At 41.8% G+C, this 12,300-nt stretch overlaps 1 protein-coding gene across 9 annotated transcripts in view; it reads right to left on the bottom strand.

Moving 5' to 3' along the window:
- Positions 1-12,300, bottom strand: part of LOC134350711 (pleckstrin homology domain-containing family G member 1) — a 198,297-nt gene that overhangs the window by 42,106 nt on the left and 143,891 nt on the right. The gene's annotated exons all lie outside the window — the stretch shown is intronic.

The raw sequence follows: 12,300 nt of genomic DNA on the forward strand, positions 1-12,300 counted from the left end.
CCCCCTTTTTTTTTTACACTGGTTACTTAATTTAGCTTTTTATATATATACTTAGTTTTATTATTATGTACTGCAATGTACTGTCGCTGTACAAGAACAAATTTCATGACATATGCCAGTGATATTAAACCTGATTCCGATTCTAAGTTTAAGTATTTTAGAATTTATTCAACCAAACAGGCAAATCAGTTTTTAATATTCACGCCAACATCCTCCCAACACTTGTCTGCACACCCCTTCCAATTCTTTATTGACCATTTCCAATTTCAACTGGTTTGCCTCAGCAGCCCAAATATTAACAAGCTTTACATTCCCCACTCTAAGTTTCTCCTGCACCCAGTTTTGGTGATAACGTAAGTTTGTTCATTCAATTTAATGTCCATTCAATCTAATACACTGATAATTTTTAAAAATACCTTTTAAAAAAATCTAGGGAAACAAAGCCCCAGCATGTTCAGTGCTGCCTGCTGGAACCTAGGGTTTACATGTTGCCTGGCCCTTTTGAATTAACTTCTCTTATGCACCCATATCTTTTTTGAAATCTGCATGCCAGGACAATGCAGAGTGCTTAGCAGCTTGTCAGTGTTTGCTTCAAGGTAAAAACAGCCAGAGTTAATTAACTGAATCAACACAAATAGAATCATGAAAAAAAAGGAGGCCATTCAGCCCATTTGGTTCTGTGCTGATTCTCTAAGAGCGATTCCAATGAGCACCACTGCTCACTGGACGAAGGTAGCTTCCAAGGTGAAAATGAAGGTCAATTAGACCAGAAACTAGCAACCAAAGACAGAAGGTGTCAGCCTTGCACACAACAGTAGTCAGTAAAGGGCCCGAAGCTAAGTGCTGTGGGTTGGAGTACAAGTGAACATACTCCAGTTGCTGGCATTCAACTGAACACACGTGATCCACCACTGGAACGTCTGCATTAGATTTAACCTTGCACTTCCCTCCTCCATCCACTTGTGGCAACATTAGAACTCTACAGCAAGTCCAACAGACCAGGGAAAACAAGCATTTCCATCCGCTAGGACCTGAACAACATCCCTTACCATCACTTGGACACATAACTGCACACTTGACAATGTCAGAGTCATAGAGCAATAGCGCTCACGTCCTTTGGTCCAACTACTCCATGCTGACCACAAGGCCCACCCAACAATTCCCAATTTCCTATGCTCACCCCAAGTCCTTCTAAAGCAAAGGTTCCCAACTTTTTTTTAATGCATGGACCTCTACCATTAATCAAGGGGTCCATAGACCCAGGATGGGAACCTCTACTCTAAGGTCATGTACCTGTCCAAGTGCTCATTGAAATAACACTATTGTACAAACTTCAACCTTTTCCTCTGGCAGCTCATTCTGAATTCACACGAATTACTCTTGAAGTTGCATAGAAAACTGAACACATGTTACAGGATGTCCAATATGAAGCACGAGACAGATCCAAAAAGAAGATACCTAGCTCTGCACTTTGTCATGAACTCCAGAAAAACACTCAAAAAAAAAACTTGATTAGGACAAAGCTAGGCAGACCCAGATACTCAATGCACGAGCAGAAAATTATAAATTCGCTAGCTTGTGACTGTGATCATTCAGATCATGGCACACACCGAAAAAATGGTGGAAATCAGACAGCCAAGCAGTGTTAAACCTGTGGGTCAAGAATCCTTCCTCAGAACCTCTGCACTTCTCCAGTTCCACCACAATGCCCAATCTACAAACCCCTATCAACCTTTCATTCTCCCAAAAGAGCAGTAGGTCATCCCTGTCCAACTCCCTAACACGGTTTGTAAGGAGCTGCAAATGGATGCACTTATTGCAGATGGAGTCATCAGGGGCACTGGAGGTCTCCCTGAATTCCCACAACATGCAAGAGAGCACACCACTGTCCTGACATCCATTCTTATCACTCTACCAATGCAATGATAAAGAAAGACTTGTGCACCATCTTGTTTTCCTTGAAACGCTTAATGTGTACAAATTAGCAGCCAAGCTTTGTTGCTGACAAACGTATCTAGATTTCAGAACTACTTCACTGGCTGCAACACACTCTGACTATTGATCCTATGTAACAGTTTCAGAAGTGACAGACTAATCCTTAAACAGATCATTTCCTCCCAACAGTCTAGAATTTACAATTATTCACACATCTCTTACAGGTTTTCTTCATGATCACAAATGACCATCCAACATGTTTACCACATGTAAGCACACTGCATGCATCAATATTAAGATTAGTCCATCATATGTAAACTTTACCTACATTTTTCAGTGGTTTCTGGGTACTCTCTTTCCAAGAGTTACAGTATTGAACCCCAAGGGCCTTGGATTAACAATTTAATACAGTATCGGGCTCCTAAATAATGCCTCCTCACTTTTGCCTTTTGCCAAATGTCTTTGTCTAATTGATTTTCTTCATGTTCTTCACAAGATTTTTTTTTAAATGCAAGAGCAGTTCTGGATTTATGAAGAGCCAATTCCAAAAGTAAAATAAAGGCCTGGGTTAATTAATGCTTTGAATCTGGGTGCAGCTTAAGTAAAGAGTATGGAAACAAAACAAGATGTATATTAAAGATTAGCTCAGCTTCCAAGTCCAAAATCTGAAATGTTTTCAAATGCACAATCCACACTGCAATCAACATCTAATCAACATCAGCCAATTACAGTAAGTGATAATTCACAAGGAACTTACCCACTTTGATGCGGTCTTAAATGTCTTTGCTTTAATTCTGCACTAATCAAAACCTACCATGCCTCCAACATTGATCCCATTTGTTGACAAAGACAAGAATACATTTTAATTTGATCATAATTTAAAAGCTTCCAAAATAACCTCAAACTTTAAAAAAACTGGTAAAATCAAGCATTTCTACTTTGCGCTTCTACTCAACAAAGTATTTGTACTCAATAAAGATTCATAATCCCTTGCAAGTGGCATCATAGAAAAGCTGGGTCGTAACCATTGGCCTTCATAAATCAAAGTACTGAGTACAGAAATTGGGATGTTATGTTAACATAGAACAGAATAGTACAGCACATTACAGGCCCTTCAGCCTACAATGTTGTGCCGACCCTCAAACCCTGCCTCCCATATAACCCCCCCACCTTAAATTCCTCCATATACCTGTCTAGTAGTCTCTTAAACTTCACTAGTGTATCTGCCTCCACCACTGACTCAGGCAGTGCATTCCATGCACCAACCACTCTCTGAGTAAAAAACCTTCCTCTAATGTCCCCCTTGAACTTCCCACCCCTTACCTTAAAGCCATGTCCTCTTGTATTAAGCAGTGGTGCCCTGGGGAAGAGGTGCTGGCTATCCACTCTATCTATTCCTCTTATCATCTTGTACACCTCTATCATGTCTCCTCTCATCCTCCTTCTCTCCAAAGAGTAAAGCCCTAGCTCCCTTAACCTCTGATCATAATGCATACTCTCTAAACCAGGCAGCATCCTGGTAAATCTCCTCTGTACTCTTTCCAATGCTTCCACATCCTTCCTATAGTGAGGCGACCAGAACTGGACACAGTACTCCAAGTGTGGCCTAACCAGAGTTTTATAGAGCTGCATCATTACATCGCGACTCTTAAACTCTATCCCTCGACTTATGTAAGCTAACACCCCATAAGCTTTCTTAACTACCCTATGTTGGAGTTGTACAAGATATTGCTGAAGCCTAATTTGGAGTATAGTGTACAGTTCAGGTCACCTACCTATATGAAAGACATCAATAAGATTGGAAAAAGTGCAGAGGATTATAAGGATGTTGCCAGGACTTGAGGACCTGAGTGCTAGGGAAAGGTTGAATAGGTTAGGACTTTATTCCCTGGAGTGCAGGAGAATGAGGGTAGATCTTAGAGGTATACAAAATTATGAGGGGTATAGATAGGGTAAATGCAAGCAAGCTTTTTCCCCCTCACTGGGGTGGGGTGAGAAGAGAACTAGAGGAGGTAGATTTAGGGTGGAATTTTTAAGCGGAACTTCTTCACTCAGAGGATGGAGCGAGTGTGGAATGAGTTGATGCGTGGTCAATTGAAATATTTAAGAGAAGTTTGAATAGGTACATGGACGAGAGGGGTATGGACAGCCATGCTTAGGGTGTGAGTAAAAAGGACTAGGCAGAACAGTTCACATGGACTAGATGGGCCAAAGGGCCTGATTTTGAGCTGCAGTGCCCTGTGACTCTGACTAGCATGTGTGAGATGAAAGGGAACTTCCAACGGTGATACCAGCTGCTACTCAATACTAAACGGAAGTCGTATCAATGATCTTTCCCAATACCAAGTGGGAAATTTGGACTAAATTCTGCTGCCAAGATCAACTGCAAAAGAAGACATTTTCTCAGATGCAAAATTAAAACCCCACCAAATCTTGCCACAATTAATCTCAAACCAACTGAGCCCAAGTACTTATTCTTTCCCCTTACCCAATGAGGAGACATTAATAGAAAAGATACAACGTCCCATAGAGGATATATATCCTTCTGGATGCCAATATAAAGGACACAGGCAGTATTACAAAACAAGCCACTCTGACTTTGATCAAGCTCTCTCTTTCAATTTCGTTCCTTTTCCCCAAACCAACAAACTTCCCCAATATCCTTCAGGTACGGATCTTATGAGATGATGAACTGAAGGTCATCATGATTCCTGCCAATCACATCTTTGCCCAACTGCTACTGACTCCTTTCTAGGTAGCTTGTCAGTCGAAAGTCTGGCTGATCCCTCTTTCCTTCCAACAGGACACCAGGCAAAAACCAGCAAATTCCACTTAAATGAAGCTCAAGGCCAGATTCTTCCTGATGCTCACAAATAATTACAACACAAGGTGATGGTTGTTTACCCAACTGGACGTGGCAACAAGGAGAGATCTGTACATGTATTGCCCTTTTCTCAGCCTAAATGATATGTCCCAGAGTGCTCAAGACAAATAAATGAACAGTCTTTGATGAGAGCCCACTACTGCAAGCAGTTAAGTTAAGCAGTGAACTCCCATAAAACAGCAATACAATATTGACCAGCTAATGACACCAAGGGATGCTGTTTGAAGGGGGAGAAAAATTACTGGAAAACTATGGAGAACTCTGTTCACCTTTGGAAGAACAAAAAGAGGGACAGGGACCTACAGTGCCTTGAAACAGTATTCAGCTCCCAACCCTTTGTTCACATAAATGAGAATTACAACCAGGGATTTCGAGCAACTTAACTTGAGAATTTTTATTTGTGAATCACATGCCCCTTTTTTTTTACCCCTCACAGGAGAGCCCAAAAAAACAGGGATAATAGTAAAGCAGAAAAAACCTAAAATTCAAAAACTAAAATGTCAGCAGTTCAATATTATTCACCCCCCCCCGCTCAGTATTTAGTTGAGCCACCTTTCACAGCCATGACAACCAGCAGCCTTTTCAGACAAGTCTCTATTAGCTTTGCTGAACTTGATGGAGCCCAATCCTCCTTACAAGCTGTGCCAAGCTAGTTGGGGAGCAGACCCTGAGGCCTTGGCAGAGATGTCTGATCCGGTTAAAGTCAGGACTCTGGGCCACTCAAGGATACTGATTTTCTTCTTTTGAAGCCACTCCATTGATGCTCTGGCAGTGTGCTTTGGGTGTTGTCCTGCTGAAAGACAAACTTTCTCCCCAGTTTAAGCTTTCTGGCAGAGGATAGGTGTTTTTTTTTAATCCAGGATCTGTACACTTAGCAGCATTCAGGGATTTCTAGCCCCTCCTTCTGAAAAGAATCCTCATAACATGATGCTACCCTCCACCATTCTTTACAGTAGGAACGGTGTTACCTGGCTGATGCACAGTACACCGCAAATACCGCTTAGTATTGAGGCCAAAAAGTTCCACCTTATTCTCATCCAACTACAAGACCATCTTCCACATCTTTACAGTATCTTCTAAGTGACGCTTTGCAAAGTCTTTACGAGCAAGGATATGCTTTTTTAAAAAAAAAGCCAGGGCTTCTTCCTTGTCATTCTTTTAGAAATAGCATTCTCACACAAGGCCTTAGAGATTGTGGAGCCATGAACTTCATCTCCAGTCACAGGCACCCAGAGTGACTGTTGGCATCACAGTAGCCTTCTCTTACAAATGTCATTCTTCTCCCGTGATTAAGTTTAGAGGGACGACCTGACTTAGGCACTGTGGCTATGATTTCATATTTTTTCTACTTTTACATGATGGTATGTTCGGTGCCTTTGAGATGGTCTTGTACCCTTCCCCAGGTTTGTGATTCACTATTAGAATTTCCCTGACTTGTTTTGAATGACCTTGACTCCATTTCGGTTTGGTCCATTGAAAATCTACTACACTATTCGGCCTTACAGAGAGGGGGTTTATTTATTCATTCTTATGAATTCATTGAAAACAGGTGGCCCTCTTATTTTCTACATCAACAAATTGGGTGAGTTGGTATGGTAACATGGGGATGAATACTTTTTCAGCCTCACAGTCTTGGCTTCTAATTTTTAGTAAATTGTTGACAGATATTGTAATTTTTGTTTTGATTTGATATGATGCACGGTGTTTTGTAAATTAGCTCAGAAAATCCTACTTCAATATATTTTAATTTTTGAAAATGAGGCAGCAAAATGTGAAAATAGTTATGGGGACCAAATACTTTTTCAAGGCACCATAGGTAAACTGGAGAAGATGGGCTTAGCCTTGGTTAGTACTGAACAAGCATCATTGGCTATGTGACAGTCCCTCAGTTTTGCTTTCTGGTTTTATTATGTGCCTTAGTCCCTTAAGCGGATCTTGAATACCTAACATCCTGGTGGAGACAAGGGATGTGCCCACTGAATTAAAGCTACCAACATTACAGCCATCCAAAGACTACTTAAATACGCAGCTTGATCAATTTGAGGTTGAAGAACATGGCTGTGGTAATGAAAACATTGGATTCAATCCATCAATGCTGCCAAAACAAAAGCATTAAGTCAAATATTTCAACAGACATCCATTCCAGGCAAGGAGCCAACAGTAAAATAAAAAAATCAAAATAGTTTATATGGACGGACTCTCTCAAAATTAGCACATCCTGCCTTCTGACATCACACATCATCCCGTTTCCCCATCCCTTGTGCTTACTGACCTCCACCAGTTTCAAATTCAGCAAACAGAGTTTACAATTTTCAGTGTTTTTTTAATCCCACCATGGCCTCACTCCTGTGTCTTCATAACCTTTCTCCACCTTTACAAATCTCAAGATCAAGGCTCAAGTTCTGGAGACACGAGAGGCTGCAACACATCAAATGCTGGAGGAAGTTAGCAGGTCAGACACCTGAGGGAAGATCGGCAGTCCAAGGGAAGGGTCTTGACCTGAAATGTTGATGGCCCATCTTCTCCATTGATGTCACCTGACCTGCTGAGTTTCTCCAAATTTTGTGTGCCTCCCTTCAAGTTCTGTCTCTCATGCAACTATTCAACCTTCTACCAGAAAGCCAGTCCTTCAGCTGACTATATGCCTAGTTCTAGGATCTCCTTCTCAAATCTCTGCCTCACTACCCCTCTCTCCCTACCAGTCTTAAAAACCCGGTAGCTTGTTCTTAATATTGGCTTATGAGATTTGCTATTATTCAGGGCAGCACCGTGGGCGTAGTGGTTAGCATAACACTACTACAGCACCAGTAACCTGGGTTCAGTTCCACCGTTGTAAGTAAAGAGATTGTATGTTCTCTCCATGAACATGTGGGCTTCTGGATGCTCCAGTTTCCTCCCACATTGCAAATGAACACAGGTTAGTAGGTTAATTGGTCACTCGGGGCTCGTTGGACCTGTTACCAAGCTGCAATAGCCAAATCATAGTTATAATCAAACCCTGACATTAATTCCCAAACAACACTTGTTGGACCATCCACTCATTCTATTGCCTGTCTGCCAGTATCCACGGACTGCTGATTAAAGGTACAAGCTTCATTCTGCAAAATTCTCAAACCTTAAGGGAAGGAACTTGGGAGTTTATGGTACATCTTTGAATGGTGGTCAAGAAACATAGCAATTTATACACACTGGCAATGCCATCGGTTGTAGTCTAGGGATACGGCAGATATAGAAGATCCCACAGCACTATTTGAACTGGAAAACTCCATGTGAATTTGACTGTACACTTTTGACTGTACACTTGCACTTCCAAGACGAGTACGACCCACAATTCCAGCTTGGGAAAGAGCACGGCATCCGGACCACAGCAGACAAGTTTGGAGCTTAATTCACTCCTGTATACCAAAAGCACGCATGTTGAATTTATAGAAGATGTTGGTGAAGTATCTGTTGGAACAATACATGCCATTCTGACATTACAAGTATGGGTGGGCAGGAGGTTACTCAAGCAACCAGGGAGTTAAATTAAGGTTTAATGGAATACCAGGAAATGGAGAGGAAGACTCCCCTGCCCCAAGTTTTCCCAAATTGTTTTCCCCAAGGGTAAATATCTTCATGGGAAGACAAGTCAGAAAACATTTTCACAGTTATTAATTGACCACTGTAAAATTGCCCCCAATATATATTTGTGAGTAAAAGCATTGGAGTTGATGAGAAACTGGGGAGGAAATAAAATAGAATTATTGTAGGATGACAGCAAGTGGTCTGCATGGACACAGTGGGCTGGAGGACCAGTCTCCGTGCTGTATTACTCTATGATGCCAAGTACAAGAGTGCATTCACATATAGTTCTGGAATGCAATTCAAAATGGAATTAGTCAAACGTTGGACAAAAGGGATTCTAGGCCAGAGCTATGAAACTAGGAACGGATCCAGAGAGCACAAAGTACCAGCTGAGAATTAAGCACTAATACAGGTGTGCTGTGTCTGTTACAAGCTTGGATCACTGCCTGGGGTATTACAAGTGCTGCAGTGTTGGCCCTCCCTTTTATGCCAAGAAAGTTGGATCAAAAATTATGTGAACATTACCTAATATCCAACTTTGCTCATTTTGAAAGCTGGACACGTAACAGTTGGCCTTATTTGAATTACTTGAGCTGGTAGTCCATCAGCTTCACACGCAACGTGATGGCTTAAGCAAACCTTCTAGACAGCAAGACGCTGTTAATCATGGCAGAGATTTGCCAACCACTGCGTGTAATCAACGCAAATCAAGCAGGAGAGCTCGCACTGACTAACCTGCTGGGAGGAAATAAGAATGATGGAAGTCAAGGACTTCAGCTGATTTCAATTTGGTAATTGTCAAAGGGAAGAGACGGGATCTCTGATCCTTTCTCCATCAATGATGGCTGTGATAGCATAGACAGAGCAAATTCTCGGTGACAAGGTGGTCAGTAAATAGCAGCCACTACATTCGAAGAGCTAGAGGTGGGAAAGTTCTAATTAGGTAAGAGAGTGGGAGAAACCCAGAGCATTAACTTCAGAGAGTTACAAATAGTGGATACAGTTTCGAATAAAGGATAGTCAGAGTACATTCAACAAGTTATAAAAAACCATTGCAGTAACTAGCAGAGGTATGGATCAAATGACCACCTCCATTTTAGATTATACAAGGCAAGTTCATTTTCTAAATTGATCAGTGGTGACAAAATGGAGGACTTTTAGCTCCAAACCACATTGTTGGCATCTAGTTATGAATTTACGTGCCAAGACGTACATAACATCTTAGACTGGATAGGGTTCAACCTGCTACTCAGAGACAATTCATTGTTCAGACCAAAAGAAAGGCAGGTTAGCACTGCATATGATTCCCCAAGAAATTCAGAATTTGCTTCAAAGTCCTGTTGTATAGACCCAGAGGGAGAAACAGTTAACCATTAAATTAGAATTTTCAGATTTTAATCAAGGATGCTTTAACATCGCTAACAGTTGCGGGTCTCAAGGGATCCACTGACATTTTGTGGTGTACAATGGAAAGAATTAGCGAATGAAAACAATGCCCTTATTTTTATTTGACGAACAAACCACAAAACGTCAGTAACCAAAATATAAAATGTGTGTTCATACCAATGCAAGAAACAAACACACCTCTAGATCACTCCAAGCTCACCTGCATGCAGCAAGAATGCAACTCAAATCGCTCGAATGTTGAAACAATGTTTCTTTCAAAATACAGTAAAATTCTGATAATTTGGCACCCTCAGGACAGGGTATTACTGGACCTGCAAGTGATCCAGGCTCCGGGACATTTCTTGTTAATACCCCTACATATTTCACACCCCCCCCCCCCATAGTACATCGTGATATAATAAATTTTTCAGTAAACTTGGAACATTTAAAGAGTGTCAAACAGATCATCGTCCAAACAAGCCAAAACGTACAAGTTATCAGGAATTTGGCTCTGAATGCAAAGCTTTCCACATTCCCAACCCAGATCTGGATGCGCACACACCCCACGGTCCACATCTAACAACACCCACTCACACCCTAGACTGATGAGCAAGCTAGACGCCAAACGATCAGGATTTCTGAATATCCTGGACTTGGTTATAAGAATTTAACTATGAATATATCTCTCCGTGCTTGCAGACGCAACGTCATGGCTGCATTAGCTTTTAGGAGGTTGCATATTCTGAAGTGATGCACTTCTAGTCTCTCCAGAGTCTTTCTACCATCTACAAGTCATAGAAGATAGGCTTAATTAGGAAGGGGAAAAAAGATTATGAGAGAAAACTGGCAGGGAACATAAAAACTGACTGTAAAAGCTTTTATAGATGTGTGAAAAGGAAAAGACTGGTAAAGACAAATGTAGGTCCCCTACAGACAGAAACAGGTGAATTGATTATGGGGAGCAAGGACTTGGCAGACCAATTGAATAATTACTTCGGTTCTGTCTTCACTAAGGAGGACATAAATAATCTTCCAGAAATAGTAGGGGACAGAGGGTCCAGTGAGATGGAGGAACTGAGCGAAATACATGTTAGTAGGGAAGTGGTGTTAGGTAAATTGAAGGGATTAAAGGCAGATAAATCCCCAGGGCCAGATGGTCTGCATCCCAGAGTGCTTAAGGAAGTAGCCCAAGAAATGGTGGATGCATTAGTGATAATTTTTCAAAACTCCTTAGATTCTGGACTAGTTCCTGAGGATTGGAGGGTGGCTAATGTAACCCCACTTTTTAAAAAAGGAGGGAGAGAGAAACCGCGGAATTATAGACTGGTTAGCCTAACGTCAGTGGTGGGGAAACTGCTGGAGTCAGTTATCAAAGATGTGATAACAGCACATTTGGAAAGCGGTGAAATCATTGGACAAAGTCAGCATGGATTTGTGAAAGGAAAATCATGTCTGACGAATCTCATAGAATTTTTTGAGGATGTAACTAGTAGAGTGGATAGGGGAGAACCAGTGGATGTGGTATATTTGGATTTTCAAAAGGCTTTTGACAAGGTCCCACACAGGAGATTAGTGTGCAAACTTAAAGCACACGGTATTGGGGGTAAGGTATTGATGTGGATAGAGAATTGGTTAGCAGACAGGAAGCAAAGAGTGGGAATAAACGGCACCTTTTCAAAATGGCAGGCAGTGACTAGTGGGGTACCGCAAGGCTCAGTGCTGGGACCCCAGTTGTTTACAATATATATTAATCACTTGGATGAGTGAATTAAATGCAGCATCTCCAAGTTTGCGGATGACACGAAGCTGGGCGGCAGTGTTAGCTGTGAGGAGGATGCTAAGAGGATGCAGGGTGACTTGGATAGGTTGGGTGAGTGGGCAAATTCATGGCAGATGCAATTTAATGTGGATAAATGTGAAGTTATCCACTTTGGTGGCAAAAATAGGAAAACAGGTTATTATCTGAATGGTGGCCAATTAGGAAAAGGGGAGGTGCAACGAGACCTGGGTGTCATTATACACCAGTCATTGAAAGTGGGCATGCAGGTACAGCAGGCGGTGAAAAAGGCGAACGGTATGCTGGCATTTATAGCGAGAGGATTCGAGTACAGGAGCAGGGAGGTACTACTGCAGTTGTACAAGGCCTTGGTGAGACCACACCTGGAGTATTGTGTGCAGTTTTGGTCCCCTAATCTGAGGAAAGACATCCTTGCCATAGAGGGAGTACAAAGGAGGTTCACCAGATTGATTCCTGGGATGGCAGGACTTTCATATGAAGAAAGACTGGATGAACTAGGTTTGTACTCGTTGGAATTTAGAAGATTGAGGGGGGATCTGATTGAAACATATAAAATCCTAAAGGGATTGGGCAGGCGAGATGCAGGAAGATTGTTCCCGATGTTGGGGAAGTCCAGAACGAGGGGTCACAGTTTGAGGATAAAGGGGAAGCCTTTTAGGACTGAGATTAGGAAAAACTTCTTCACACAGAGAGTGGTGAATCTGTGGAACTCTCTGCCACAGGAAACAGTTGA

This window comes from Mobula hypostoma, chromosome 8, assembly GCF_963921235.1.
Source record: "Mobula hypostoma chromosome 8, sMobHyp1.1, whole genome shotgun sequence".
NCBI lineage: Eukaryota > Metazoa > Chordata > Chondrichthyes > Myliobatiformes > Myliobatidae > Mobula > Mobula hypostoma.